This window comes from Oryza sativa, chromosome 8 (assembly GCF_034140825.1).
Source record: "Oryza sativa Japonica Group chromosome 8, ASM3414082v1".
NCBI lineage: Eukaryota > Viridiplantae > Streptophyta > Magnoliopsida > Poales > Poaceae > Oryza > Oryza sativa.
In genome coordinates this window covers 26,877,858-26,890,548 of record NC_089042.1, presented here as the reverse complement: position 1 = coordinate 26,890,548, position 12,691 = coordinate 26,877,858, and positions in this window count along the sequence as shown.

Below are 12,691 nucleotides of genomic sequence, written 5' to 3'. Positions count from 1 at the left end.
GAGCAGCAGCAACAGCGGTTGGTGTTCATTTCTCTTAAAAATAAAGATTAATTTTTTTTACGCAAAACAATATGGTATTAATGTATGGTTGATTAAGTTTTAATTGTTATAAACTTGAAAAATAGATTAATATAATATTTTAGAGTAACTTTTATATAGAAAGTTTTCACACGAAACATACCGTTTAGCAGTTTGAAAAGCATGCCATGAAAATTTTTATCTTCATCTAAATCTTACTGGAGAAAAGAATTGGCTCCCATCCACTGGTGGCCGCCCGGTGGAGAGATGAATATTCGGCGCCTCACATCGCATTAGCTGATGGATGAATATGCTGCACGCGTTGCTTCTAGTAGGAGCAAGCGTGGCACAGTGTCAGCTGCATCCAATCCATCCATCCATGATCCATCCATCTGCTGCCCTAATTTGCCTGTACATGCATGCTGGCTAGGTAGGATATCCTCCTGCTAGATATCCTTCTCTTTCCCAACCTCTCCATTCCTAAAAAAACAAAAAGAAAAAGTAATACCAAGTACTTCCTCCGTCCTAATATATAGCAACCTTGGACCGTATTTGAGTGCATGTCTAGATTCATAGTAGGATATATCAAATTCGGTCCAAAGTTATTATATATTGGGACGGAGAAAGTACTAAAGTTTAGTATAAGTATTTCTAGGATTTAAGTTTTATACACGGTATAAGTATATATTTTTAAGGGACGCATCGATTCCAATGCATGGGAATCTAACCATTTCAGCCCATCCAGATGCTTAGAAAAGGAATTCAAGTAGTATAGTAACTTAAAATTTCAAAATTTGACCATTCAAATGACTGAAAGGGAATAATTCCTAAACAACCTAGAAGGCTAGAACTGCTTAATTATATTTAGGTACAATACAAAGGGAGTACTTGACTCCTTGTAGCGGTGAATTGATATAGTATTGTTAAGCCCTATTTGGTAGAGCTCCAACTCTAAAATTTAGCTTCAGAAATTAAGTATGGAGTAAAGTTGTGGAGCGTCCAAAACCTAGCTCCACATCTCTAGTTTATTTTGTGAGAGCGCTCCATCCAGCTCCGCTCTCATCTTAGATGAAGCTGAAACTGTTTGGCTGAACCTCAGCTCCAGAAGAGGTAGAACTAGAGCTGAAGCTGTATTAAACAGGGTCTTAGATCGATCAGATATGTAGCAGTAGTATGTAAGTGTTGGGACGAAGTGAGCCACTAAGCTAGGGCAGGCATGCTCATCATGGGGCAACAATGGAGGTAGGTAGGTGAGGTCGCTTACAGCTAAAGCGCTGGTCAGAGTGTGAGAGCCAATAGCCGCTCACCTGATCATCATAATTAGATCAGGAACAAGATCATTCATTCATTCATCCTAAAGCTTCTGCAGTGTAAATGGCCTACATGTATCACTAAGTGTATGCATGTATATATATTATATCCTGGGTTAATTGATTTAATTTCTAGGTGCAATGCAACTGCAGATGCATATATATGATCCTGGATCGGCTGAAGCAGCTAGCGGCGAGGTAGGTGAGGTGAGGTGATGATCAGTGAATCTAAACTAGAATAGCAGGCGGCTGTGAGTGGCTCTGCTTGCATACATACATATGGTGCTCTCCAGCTCGAGCTGCACTCTATCTATCTCGATCGATCTCTGCGTCCACACGCGCTCATCAGTTGATATTTCTCTCCTCGGAAACCGCGCGTGTCAAATCGATCACCCTTTAATTCGAGCTAAGAGCAAGTTTAATAGTATAAGCTAACTATCCGCTCCAAATCATATATAGTCAATGTAATAGCTAATTCAATAATAGTTGCTTACTATATTATTAATATATGGTCCCACCAGTCATACACACATTATGTCTTGGAGTTCGTATTGCATCTAGCTACAGATCTGTAGCCTACTTACTCTTCTCTCTTTTTTTTTATCTGTTTAAAATATGTTTATAGTTGGCTTACTTCTCTAAGGTTGCTGTTTCACACATGCATAGAGATCGATCGATCGATCTGCCATGAACTAAGCTCTCTCCCTGTTCAAAGTGCTAGCTAGTACACATCACATTACTGATGATGATCAGATCAGGGAACTGAACAAAGTGCATGATACCAATTCATGTCTGCCCTGTACTTACTAGTGCATGCATGCATGTATATGTTTTCCTTCCAAGATTCATATAGCATCAGATATAGCTAGCTAGCAGCTACCAAAGCACACATATGCTAGTACATACGATCGACTTCAATAATTCAGCAAATTGCATATATATGCAGTGGTATACAGTATTATTGCAGCTGATCATTACTCCCTCCGTCCCAAAATATAAGCATTTTTAGCAAAGTGATAAGTCAAACATTTTTAACTTTGACTATTAATAATAAATAAAATATAAAAAATCAATCATGTAAAGTTGATATTACTAGCTAGATTTATCATTAAACAAAATATCATAATATGCAACTCTTTTTATTTAAAACATCTTAATTTTATAGATATTGTTGGTCAAATTAGCATCTTGGAGACCGTATTAGGGTAAAAAACGCTTATATTTATATTTTGGGACGGATGGAGCAGCTAGCTAGCTAGTGGCTGTGGTGTTAAGACGGCAAAAAGGAGGAGCAGCCAAGTCAGTACTGATGATGCGTTGTACGTACAAGCACAAAGGTGAAGCAGGAAGCTTCAAGCCCCCTGGAGAGTGATCGAGTGAGCAACAGCTAGCCAGCAGCCGGTCGATCGATCGATCGAGAACTATAGCTATCATCTACTAGTTGTGTCGTTCATGATGCAGGCCAATATATCTCGCCGGCCGCCGCAACTACGAATGTCATGCGTGCAACAACTTGCTCTGTTATTGCTTCTTGCTGCAGCTTCGGTCGACCTTCCTAAGGAGCTAAAGCAACTATTCATGCCTGCCTCTTTTTGTTCCAGTACATATTCATCCCGGCCAACTTATGTTACAGATATTTCTTTTACACGTAAAGGGTATGGCCGGTCCTTAAACTTATTCAGCTTTATCATCTAAATATTTGAACTCTCAAAATATATTTTTACATCACCGAACTTATTCCCAATGTAATATAGGTACGGATTTTATCTAGGATGTGGCCAGCCCCTTGTAGCCTGGTCGGCAGCAAAGTAAGGTTGAGTAGGGTGGCGGCCACAAGGGTTTTGCCAGCAAACTTCAGCAGTTGAAGAACTTGAGGAAGAGAGAGGAAAGGTGGAGTCTGGCAACCTTCAATCGACCACGAGGAATAGAGGTGGTAATGGATTTTGAGGATTGAAGCTAGTAGGTTGAGCTAGGGTTTCGACCCTATTATAGTCACTTGATATTGATATTTCGACGAATGTCTAACTACTGACTAGGACCTATATGTCAGTGTCGGTTATTGGCAAACCGGCATTGATAAGGTGCTATGTTTCATGCGTTCTGTAGTAGCAACAGCAATAGTATGTAGTAGTGAATATGTTGTCACGATATGTTATATGCATGTAAGATTTGACCTACACACTGGCCGATCCAAGGCCCGATGACTCTGATCAATTGTTTGGTTCATAAGTGGATTGAAGATAGAAATTTTATATCAGATACTAGCTCTAGTTAAGTTTGTCTAGACTCTAAAATATTTCTAGATCCATGCATTAAGAGGCCAAGGCACATAAGCTGGACTAGTACACATTATGCGGATTAGTGACAAATGGGGGTGTGGAGATAATATACTCCATCTGTTTCATATTATAAGACGTTTTTTCTAGTCAAATTTCTTTTAGTTTGATTAAATTTATAGAAAAACATAGCAATATTTTTAATACAAAGCAAATATATTATCAAAATATATTCAATGCTAGATTTAATATAAAACTAATTTAATATTATAGATGTTATTATTTTTTTTGTAAATATGGTTAAATTTGAAAAAAAAACTAATCAAGAAATAAAAAGAAAGGATCTTAGATTTATGATAAAGAGGGAATAGACATGAGCTAGGCTAGCCGTACGTGTATATCAAGGAGATGGCTGGATGGTGTGAACCACGTAGTATTTCTGTCCATGCACACGGCCGGCAGAGATCGAGGTTTTGACAATTGACTGCAATTTTCAGTTATGACGTGGACGGGACTACGACTATACTACTGTATGCATGCTGACAGAACTAATACGGTTTTATTTGTCCTTTGCGCGTGATATATCATGCCCTATTATATTTGTGTATACTTCCCCTATTTTATATTATAAGTCGTTTAATTTTTTTCTTAGTCAAACTTTCTTAGATTTTTAACCAAGTTTATAGAAAATTAGCAACATATATAACTTCAAATTTATTTTATTAAATTTAACATTGAGTATATTTTGATAATGTGTTTGTTTTTAATTAAAATGTAAGTATTTTTTTTATAAATTTAATAAAAATTGGACTAAAAAAAAAGTCAAATGATTTATAATATGGAGGGAGGGCATACTAAGTACTATATGTCCAAATCATGAAACTAGCTAATTCATTAGCTGGACTTATAATGGGTTTATTTTGGTTGCATACTATAGCTAATAGCTAATGCATACAGTATATAGTGTACTCACATTTTTCTCTTACTCGTAAATACCTTTACCCTCACTATATTTAATGAAATTGGTATAATATATCTGTGTTGGTTAGTTTTTTAGAAATATTCTTGCTTTCTTCCATGCATATATGTGAGCTAATTAACTAGTTCTACTGTGATAATTTCCTTGAATGCAAGAAACTAGGAAGATCTCCGTGGCATGTACAATCAGTGGTATACTTCTAGTCTAGTGCATTATGCATGAATCTTGGTAAAAAAAATGTTCTTAATATATATCGAGGCTTTTTCAACGCCTAGCTTTTTGGAGATATTACAAACTACTCCCTCCGTTTCACAATGTAAAACTTTCTAGCATTATGCACATTCATATAGATATTAATAAATCTAGACATAGAAAATCTTACATTGTAAAATGTAGGATGTAGACATGTAATAAGGCGCATAGATGCGCACTATATTTTTCTATCTAGGTTAAGACTTCGGCTGTTTTACATATGTACTAGCTAATGCGTGTAAAGTTGTAGAGAGTTTAAACTGACATATTCTAATTAATCTTGACACTGATATACAGTACACATATACCAGCCAATGGAAATCTTCAGAATCATCAAAATTCTCAAGAGATCGATGTACTATATACCAGCCAATGGAAATCTACTATACTCGTTGCCAGTTGGATTACACTACTACTGTTTAATTTAGGCAGAACATTTAGAGGTGAAACTAAAGCTTGGTACTAACTGCACACAGTAAAACAGGAAACATGCAACTTGTACTAGTCGTACGTGTTGGACGCACTACACATATCTTACATAAGTGCTCTGAATCACAAAATTAACCTAATTACTGTACTTTCAAAACCACAAGAGTCAAAAGCACTTTAGTTAATACTGACCAAGAAATTAACCATGGTTTAAGTAATTAAACCCATCACAAAAATACATAACGGCCCACATGGTAGTTCTAACTTCTAAGTCTAATAGTAGTGCTATGCCTGTGTGTACGTGTACATAAGAAACCAGTGAAAGTGATAGACATACACCAAAATACTCCATATATGAAAAAAAAAATAATTAAATCATAAACTATTGTACACATATCTTTATCTATGGTATTCTACACATCTTCGGCCTCTGCCAACTGGCACATGGCTACTAAGTATAAAGGAAAGATAAAATAAAATAAAAGGACACTTAAGGTTATAAGACAAATACTGAATAGAGAACACGTACAATCTATTAACGATATTTTATAAGAGCTACATCATCCAAAGTGTAATACTCCTGCTTCGTTTTACAATGTAAGTCATTTTAGCATTTTTCATATTCATATTGATGTTAATGAATCTAGACATATATTTATTTAGATTCATTAGCATCAAAATGAATGTGAAAAATGCTAGAATGACTTACATTGTGAAACGGAGGAAGTAGAAAACTCCTAGCTACCGCTATCTCCTACGTGTATATAAACTACATACGGTTTAATTATTTGTGTACACTTGCGTTTGTTCCCGTATGATTGGACGGTCCATTATAGGTTGGCGTTGGCAATGGCATACATCATACGCAGCTGTTGACTAGACGAAGCAGATCGAAACTATTGCACTACACGTCCACCGTACGTGTACCCCAGCTGCTGCTGTCTACAACCTCGTACACGCGACGACGACACTGATCGATCGATGCACACTTTAATAATGCACCAGTGGCCACATAAGGCCACAAACGCTGCACAGGGATAAGATTTCACCCAGAAAATCCTGCAAATAATTAGGATCGATCCTAGCTTCTTGCACAGCATATCGATGCACATCAACTTGCCATTTTGGAGCAAACTAATGGGCCACATCAGCTTCGAGTTGGCAATGCACTTCTAGAATGCCACTGGTACATTGGGATGAGTGCGAGGGGAAAAAATGCTAGGTGGTTTAATCCTTTAGGGATGATCAGTACACCGCCGTCGGATTTTTATCCTCCTGTTTGTATCTGTACAGGCGAGAGAGAGTTGTAAAGTTAGACGAATATACGGAAGCCATACGTGTAAACGCATGTTCCTAGTGCCAATTAAGGAACTTGATAAAGGTTACATGACAACCAGAATGCTGATTTATATGCGCAAACCTAGCTAAAACCCGTTGTTGAACAAAGGAATGCTAGGTGGTTTAGTTCTTTAGGAGTAGTTGATATATGGTCACCGGATTCTTATCCTCCTGTTTGGATTTGTACAAACAAGCGAGAGTTGTAAAGTTAGATGAATATGCGAAAGCCATGCATGCAGCATATTCCCCGTTGCAATCAAGTGACCAGATACAAAATACAATACGCTGCCGACATCCAGTTAGACTTCTTTTTCAAATAGCCAGCCAATTTGTCTAGCTAGTGTTATATATATATATATATATATATATATATATATATATATATATATATATATATATATATATATATATATATATATATATATATATATATATATATATATATATATATATATATATATATATATATTGATATGAGAAGAGTAAAAGAAGAACCCAAAGGCTAATAACAAAAAGAGAAACCGCACGACACTGATGGCTCATCAGCTCATCTAAACTATAAACTACCATGGCAATAATAGCTCATCTAAACTACCATGTGTCCATGGCAATAATCTCGCAAAATGTGTAGTGCCAGCCAAACTCTAACCGTCAAGAATAACTATAAAGATGAATATGTGCAACTTAAAACCCATTTTTCGAGGAAAAATAACCTAAAGCCCCTTGTAGCCCGAGGGATGACCTTTTCTTTTTTGTCAACGAAAAGACACACACACACATATGCCTACAAAGATACCGGCCCTATTACAAAAGCAACAATTACAAGCTAGCTAGGCCTTAATTTGCGCAAAATGGAAACAAGTCAATGCTATTCCAGGTAGCTTTTGGACAAGTTGTCTCTCTATATGGTTGAAAATATACACATATAATGATCAGTAATGCGGTGGTACATGCATGGATGAAAATTGAATCATGGATAAATATATGATCCTTTTTTTCCTTGCAGGCAGGCAAGATATGGTCGATCGATATGATCGATGTGCCTTCCTGACTGGCCCGGTGAAGGTGAATTGCTGTTTGCAATATGGGCACAATGTCAGCTAAGGTCAGATGAAGATGATCAGATGAGATAGAAAGGAAGCCGGAGAAAAAGGGGCTAGTAGTGTTTGTAAGCGCCCTACACTGCATATGATCTGCATGCGATTGAGTGAGTGCCACTATCTCGATCGATTGCTAGCTACTCCAGTAGTAAAATAAGTGAGTGCAGGTTTTGGTCCGACCACCCAAGTTGGCCGCCGGCCGGCCGCGCATCTCTTATCCCCGGACGGCCGCCACTGATGCCATCTTCTTCCCCACCGTGATAATTGTCGAGCAACCAAATGGGTACAGCGTTATCAGCACTAGCTGCCTTGCTAGCTACTCGGATCCCCCGTTTCACAATGTAAGTCATTCTAGCATTTCCCACATTCATATTGATGTTAATGAATCTAGACACACACATATATATATATATATTCATTAACATAAATATAAATAGGGAAAATGTTAGAATGACTTATATTGTGAAACGGAGGAAGTAGCTGCTACTGCTACTATTGATCTGGCTGCACCCACTACACCTAGCCTCTGGGCTCTGCTTAGGCTAAGCTCAAGAAAGATCCAACTAATAGTTGGGTTAATTACAGTTGGTGCAAAGTGATTCGGTGATTTAGATATGCAGAGGCCGAGAGTGTTCTCTCGGTGGAGTTGTATCTCCTCGATGTAATTGTCTGGGTTCATTATAAGATTTCATTGTCTTCAGAAAAAAAATGATTCAGTGCTGATCTGAATTGAATCATCCTTCAGAAGTTCAGATGTTAACACATGTGTTCAGATGCATGGTTATTTCTATCAGTTTGATGTAATTGGCTGAGTTTAATAAAACTTTCATCGATTATATTTAAAATGATGTTAACACATTTGTTTCTGAAATTAATTTGCATTTGTTATATATGTAACTGGTGTGCTTATTTGTCTATGAAAAAGTGAACCGCTGCTTAATTATTACAGGTATTGCACTTTTCTGAAGGAAAAGCTACTGATTATCTCCTCGTGGGTTTTCCATGACAAATTAAAGTGTAGCTGCTTGTTTTGAGTTTTGAATCCTTTTTCAGGAACAGCTTGTTGTAAGAAAGAATCCTATTTGTGCATGTGTGTTACAAGGCTTTTCCTTAAGAGCACATTAATTCACCCATCACCACCACACCTCTCAAAAAAGAAAAAACTTTTTAAAATTAGTTATAGTTGTTCCAAAGCAAACAAAAAAAATCTCCTAAACTGTATATTTATTTTCACTAGAAATCATTTTTGGGGAATAACTCAGTGATTGCTACTGGTAGTCAAAAAGAGGAGCTTGTTGCCTGACGATATCAGGGGACCCAGAAGTGACAGGCCTATGATCTCCATCCATCAGTTTTAGATTAATTAGATGGTAATTAAATAATTAAGTGCCTTTTTTGTTCAGAGATTGTTCAGCTGGGGCCCTAGACAGTTCTATGGCTACAAAGTTTTCTGTCTTTGTTTGTGGAGTTATTTAGCTAGTAGTTGGGATTCTCTCCACAGGTTAATATATACTCATGTACTTTGATTGAACTTTTCTGGTCAACTAGTATCCAAACGTGTGTATAAAGCGTCTCTGAACTCTTTTTCTTTACTTGACAACCACACGTACAGATATTTACAAGAAACAGAATAAAACACAAAAAGCTAATTAATCAAAAATTGACAAAAAAAAAACAGCTACAGTACTACAGTACAAGATACACTGAACAATTGTACATTAACAATGTTGTACAAAGACTACACATTAGATGAAGGAAATTTTCATCATTATAATTTTGAGGTGTTTTACAATTCTCTCTAAACATAGTAGAACCAATCTAAACCGTTTAATTTTTCTAATCGAATAAATCATACCGATTTATACTACCACACCAACTACTAGAACTTATAAATCAACGTTTAAAACCATTTCTACTGACGATAATACTGGTAGTAGAATACTACTGGTATAAAGCACTGTAAACGGTACTCCATAATTCTCTATATACACAACCTCTTCCAGATTTTATTGAAAGCTAAGTTTTCACAATAATCAAGGCACTGTTGCTTTGTTCATGGGCAGAAGATCCTAGCCAGGATCCTGCTAGCAGCAAGCAGTGTTTCCTTCTGGACCTGTCACATGTAGCAGCTGCCATGTGGCAAGCAGCAGCTCGGATGAGCGGTCGGCAATGGAGATCGAGAGGTGGTCAAGAGCCGATGGAATGGAAGCAGTGGCGCCCATGCGTTTGGCTGCCATGGATTGTCAGTGCCAAATCAGCCTGTATGGGCATGGTTGTTGAGGAGGTGCATGAGCAGTTTACTCCGGTCAGTTTCATCGATCTCTCCTTTTGGTCATTTTCAGGAAGAGACATGGCAAGATGCCAAGATCGATCGATCAGTTCTTCTTCCTCCTGATCTAACCACGTAAGATGAAGATCTCGTTGGCCAGGAGAGATCGATCGATCAGGGGGTGTACCGAAAGATTCAGGCATGTCACATGCCTCCTAACCAGAGGGAGGGGATTACGGGATTGCGACAAGGGGATCCTCTTTTGCATTGCTGACATGCGACCGCGAGAGGGACTCCTGTTTGGGGGAGCTTCTAGCAGCTGCAGCTTCTCCTAGAATCTCCAGTTGCCAGAAGCTCTCCTAAACTATCCAGCTTTTTACCTAGATTCTGAGAATATGTAGTTGTAGAATCTGAAAAATGAACTAGAAGTCAGAAGCTGGGTTTTCCAGCTTCTCCAGATTCTCACCAGCTAGCTTCTCAGCAGCTGCTTCTCAGAATCTTAAACTCCCCTAGACAGGCCCCTAGACAGAAAAGAAAAATGACAAGGGGGAGACATAGCGATAATCCGTGTCATTTCCAAATTTCCTTGAATAGGGAATTGAGAGATAACGATCTATCTGAGAGCGAGCGATAGGACTCAATCCCATCTCGCGTGGTATGTTATTATGTGATGAGTGGCTAAATAATTGAATTGTTTTCGACAATAATTCGAGGTTACAAACGGATGAATTAACTATCATAAAGTTGAAAATGGATTAAAAATAATATTTTTTAAAAAAAAATCATATATAGAAATTTTAAATAGAAACCATACCGTTTAAAAGCTCGAGAAGTGTGCGCGGTCAACAATTCACACATTCCTCGACAAAGAACAGGGCAGAGCCTCAAACTGGGAAGTGTTCTTTCGAAGTTTGCAACCTTTAATTGTTTGCACACTGCAAATTAACCAGGGGAGTCTATGCAAATTCACCTTTTGGTTAAGGTGCACAGTGTAACTAATCTCATTGACCAGAGTTAGTGGGCAACTCCTCTGTGCGCTTCTCACTTGCATTTCCCAGCCACTGCTCACTGGTAACATGTACTGGGCAACTATCAACCACAACTTTCAGTCTACCGGTTCATGATGTGTAGTTGCATCAGAGAGAGATAGTGAAAGGGAGCAAATTTAACATGCTCCAACTGAAAAACCATGTGCTATTAATTCTACTGGTTTAGATACATTGAAGAAAAAAACATCAGTCACCATCTTTCTTTAAGCAAGATAGCATTTAACCACCTTGAGTACAAGAAGCTGGAGAAGCACACTTACCTTTTGGTAGGGTTTCAGAAACAAATGGAGAGCTGGAGCTGCCTAAGAGTTTGTTTTTTACAGCACATCTGCACTAGAGTCAAAACTAGAGCTGTTGTGGAGAATCTCCAGCTCAAGTTCTCCTTTTTGGAGTTTTAGGCATGATAAGATAACAACTTAACATCTTTGTAGCTGTCTTATTAGCATGGAAACACATATATTTATGCGCATCATCTTGCATGCCTTGTGAACAACTGGTAGTTAATATTGGCATGATAAGAACTAACTGCTCCCCATCTTGCCTAATTTTGATATGGAGCATAACAGACGAACCATACTGATATACAAGCAAGCAACAAATTTCACAATCATTTTCTGTAACTGGGTGACTGAATTTTTATTGCATAGTGGAGTTGATGGAGAATATTGAGGTGTCATTACATTTATTGATAAGTGTTGCATTCATATACCAAGTTTTGGAAACAGGTGAATTGGAGGCCAGCTACATATCCACATAAACTCTTGTAAGTTATAAGCAAATCTACTCTCTTGGGCTATAGCTGGTTTATGGAACATACATAGTAGTAGTACTAGTACTAGTATTATTGTAGTATGCATTTCTGTGGGCATAAACTGTCCTAGTTGAACAAGTGCAAATGTGCTAAGATTGCCATTCACTTACAATTTTAGCATGCTTGTTGTGTATAAGAAAACTATGTGTTAAATTGCATGCACTTGTTAGCTGTTTTCCTTGCATTTCTTTTTGGAAAAATACATCCTGCTTATTTCGTCTGCATCTTTTCTCTACATTTATATGAGTTCCATTTTGCATGACCTATATAGATATATAAGACATGAATTATGTCGATATGCCCAGAAAGTATGAATCATCCATGCCAAGAAAAAAAAACTAAGAAAGCATGACAATAATGTGACGCGCTTTTGCAGGTGGTATGACCTGAAATCCTGATTCCTCAAGGGACCCAAACTCTGCATTCCAAGTCCCTTGGGAAGAAAAAGAGGAAGACATAATAACTTATTTTCTTGGCCCCTTTTTTCTTTTGTGAAAAGTTAGCTTGTCTCTTGGCATGAAATCTCTTCTGGGGTCAGAGACAAATGATCGATATGAAGGCTTGCAGAACAACCTCTGAATTTCTGAAAGTTTTTTTTTTCCAGGGAAAGGTATAACAACCTCTGAATTTTCAAACACCTACCTCTCCAACGTCGATTTCCAATCAAATAGACAAGACCTTCAGGACAGACTTTTCTCTAATATCTATATAAGTAAAATCCCTTTTAATTTTGGGGGAATATGCAAAAAGCAGAAGTAAAATCCTTATTAACACATATAGTAATCACATCCAGTATCTTCTTGAAATTAAGCAGCAAATTCCTGCTAGTAAATACACTGAATAATTTACAATCATTGCAG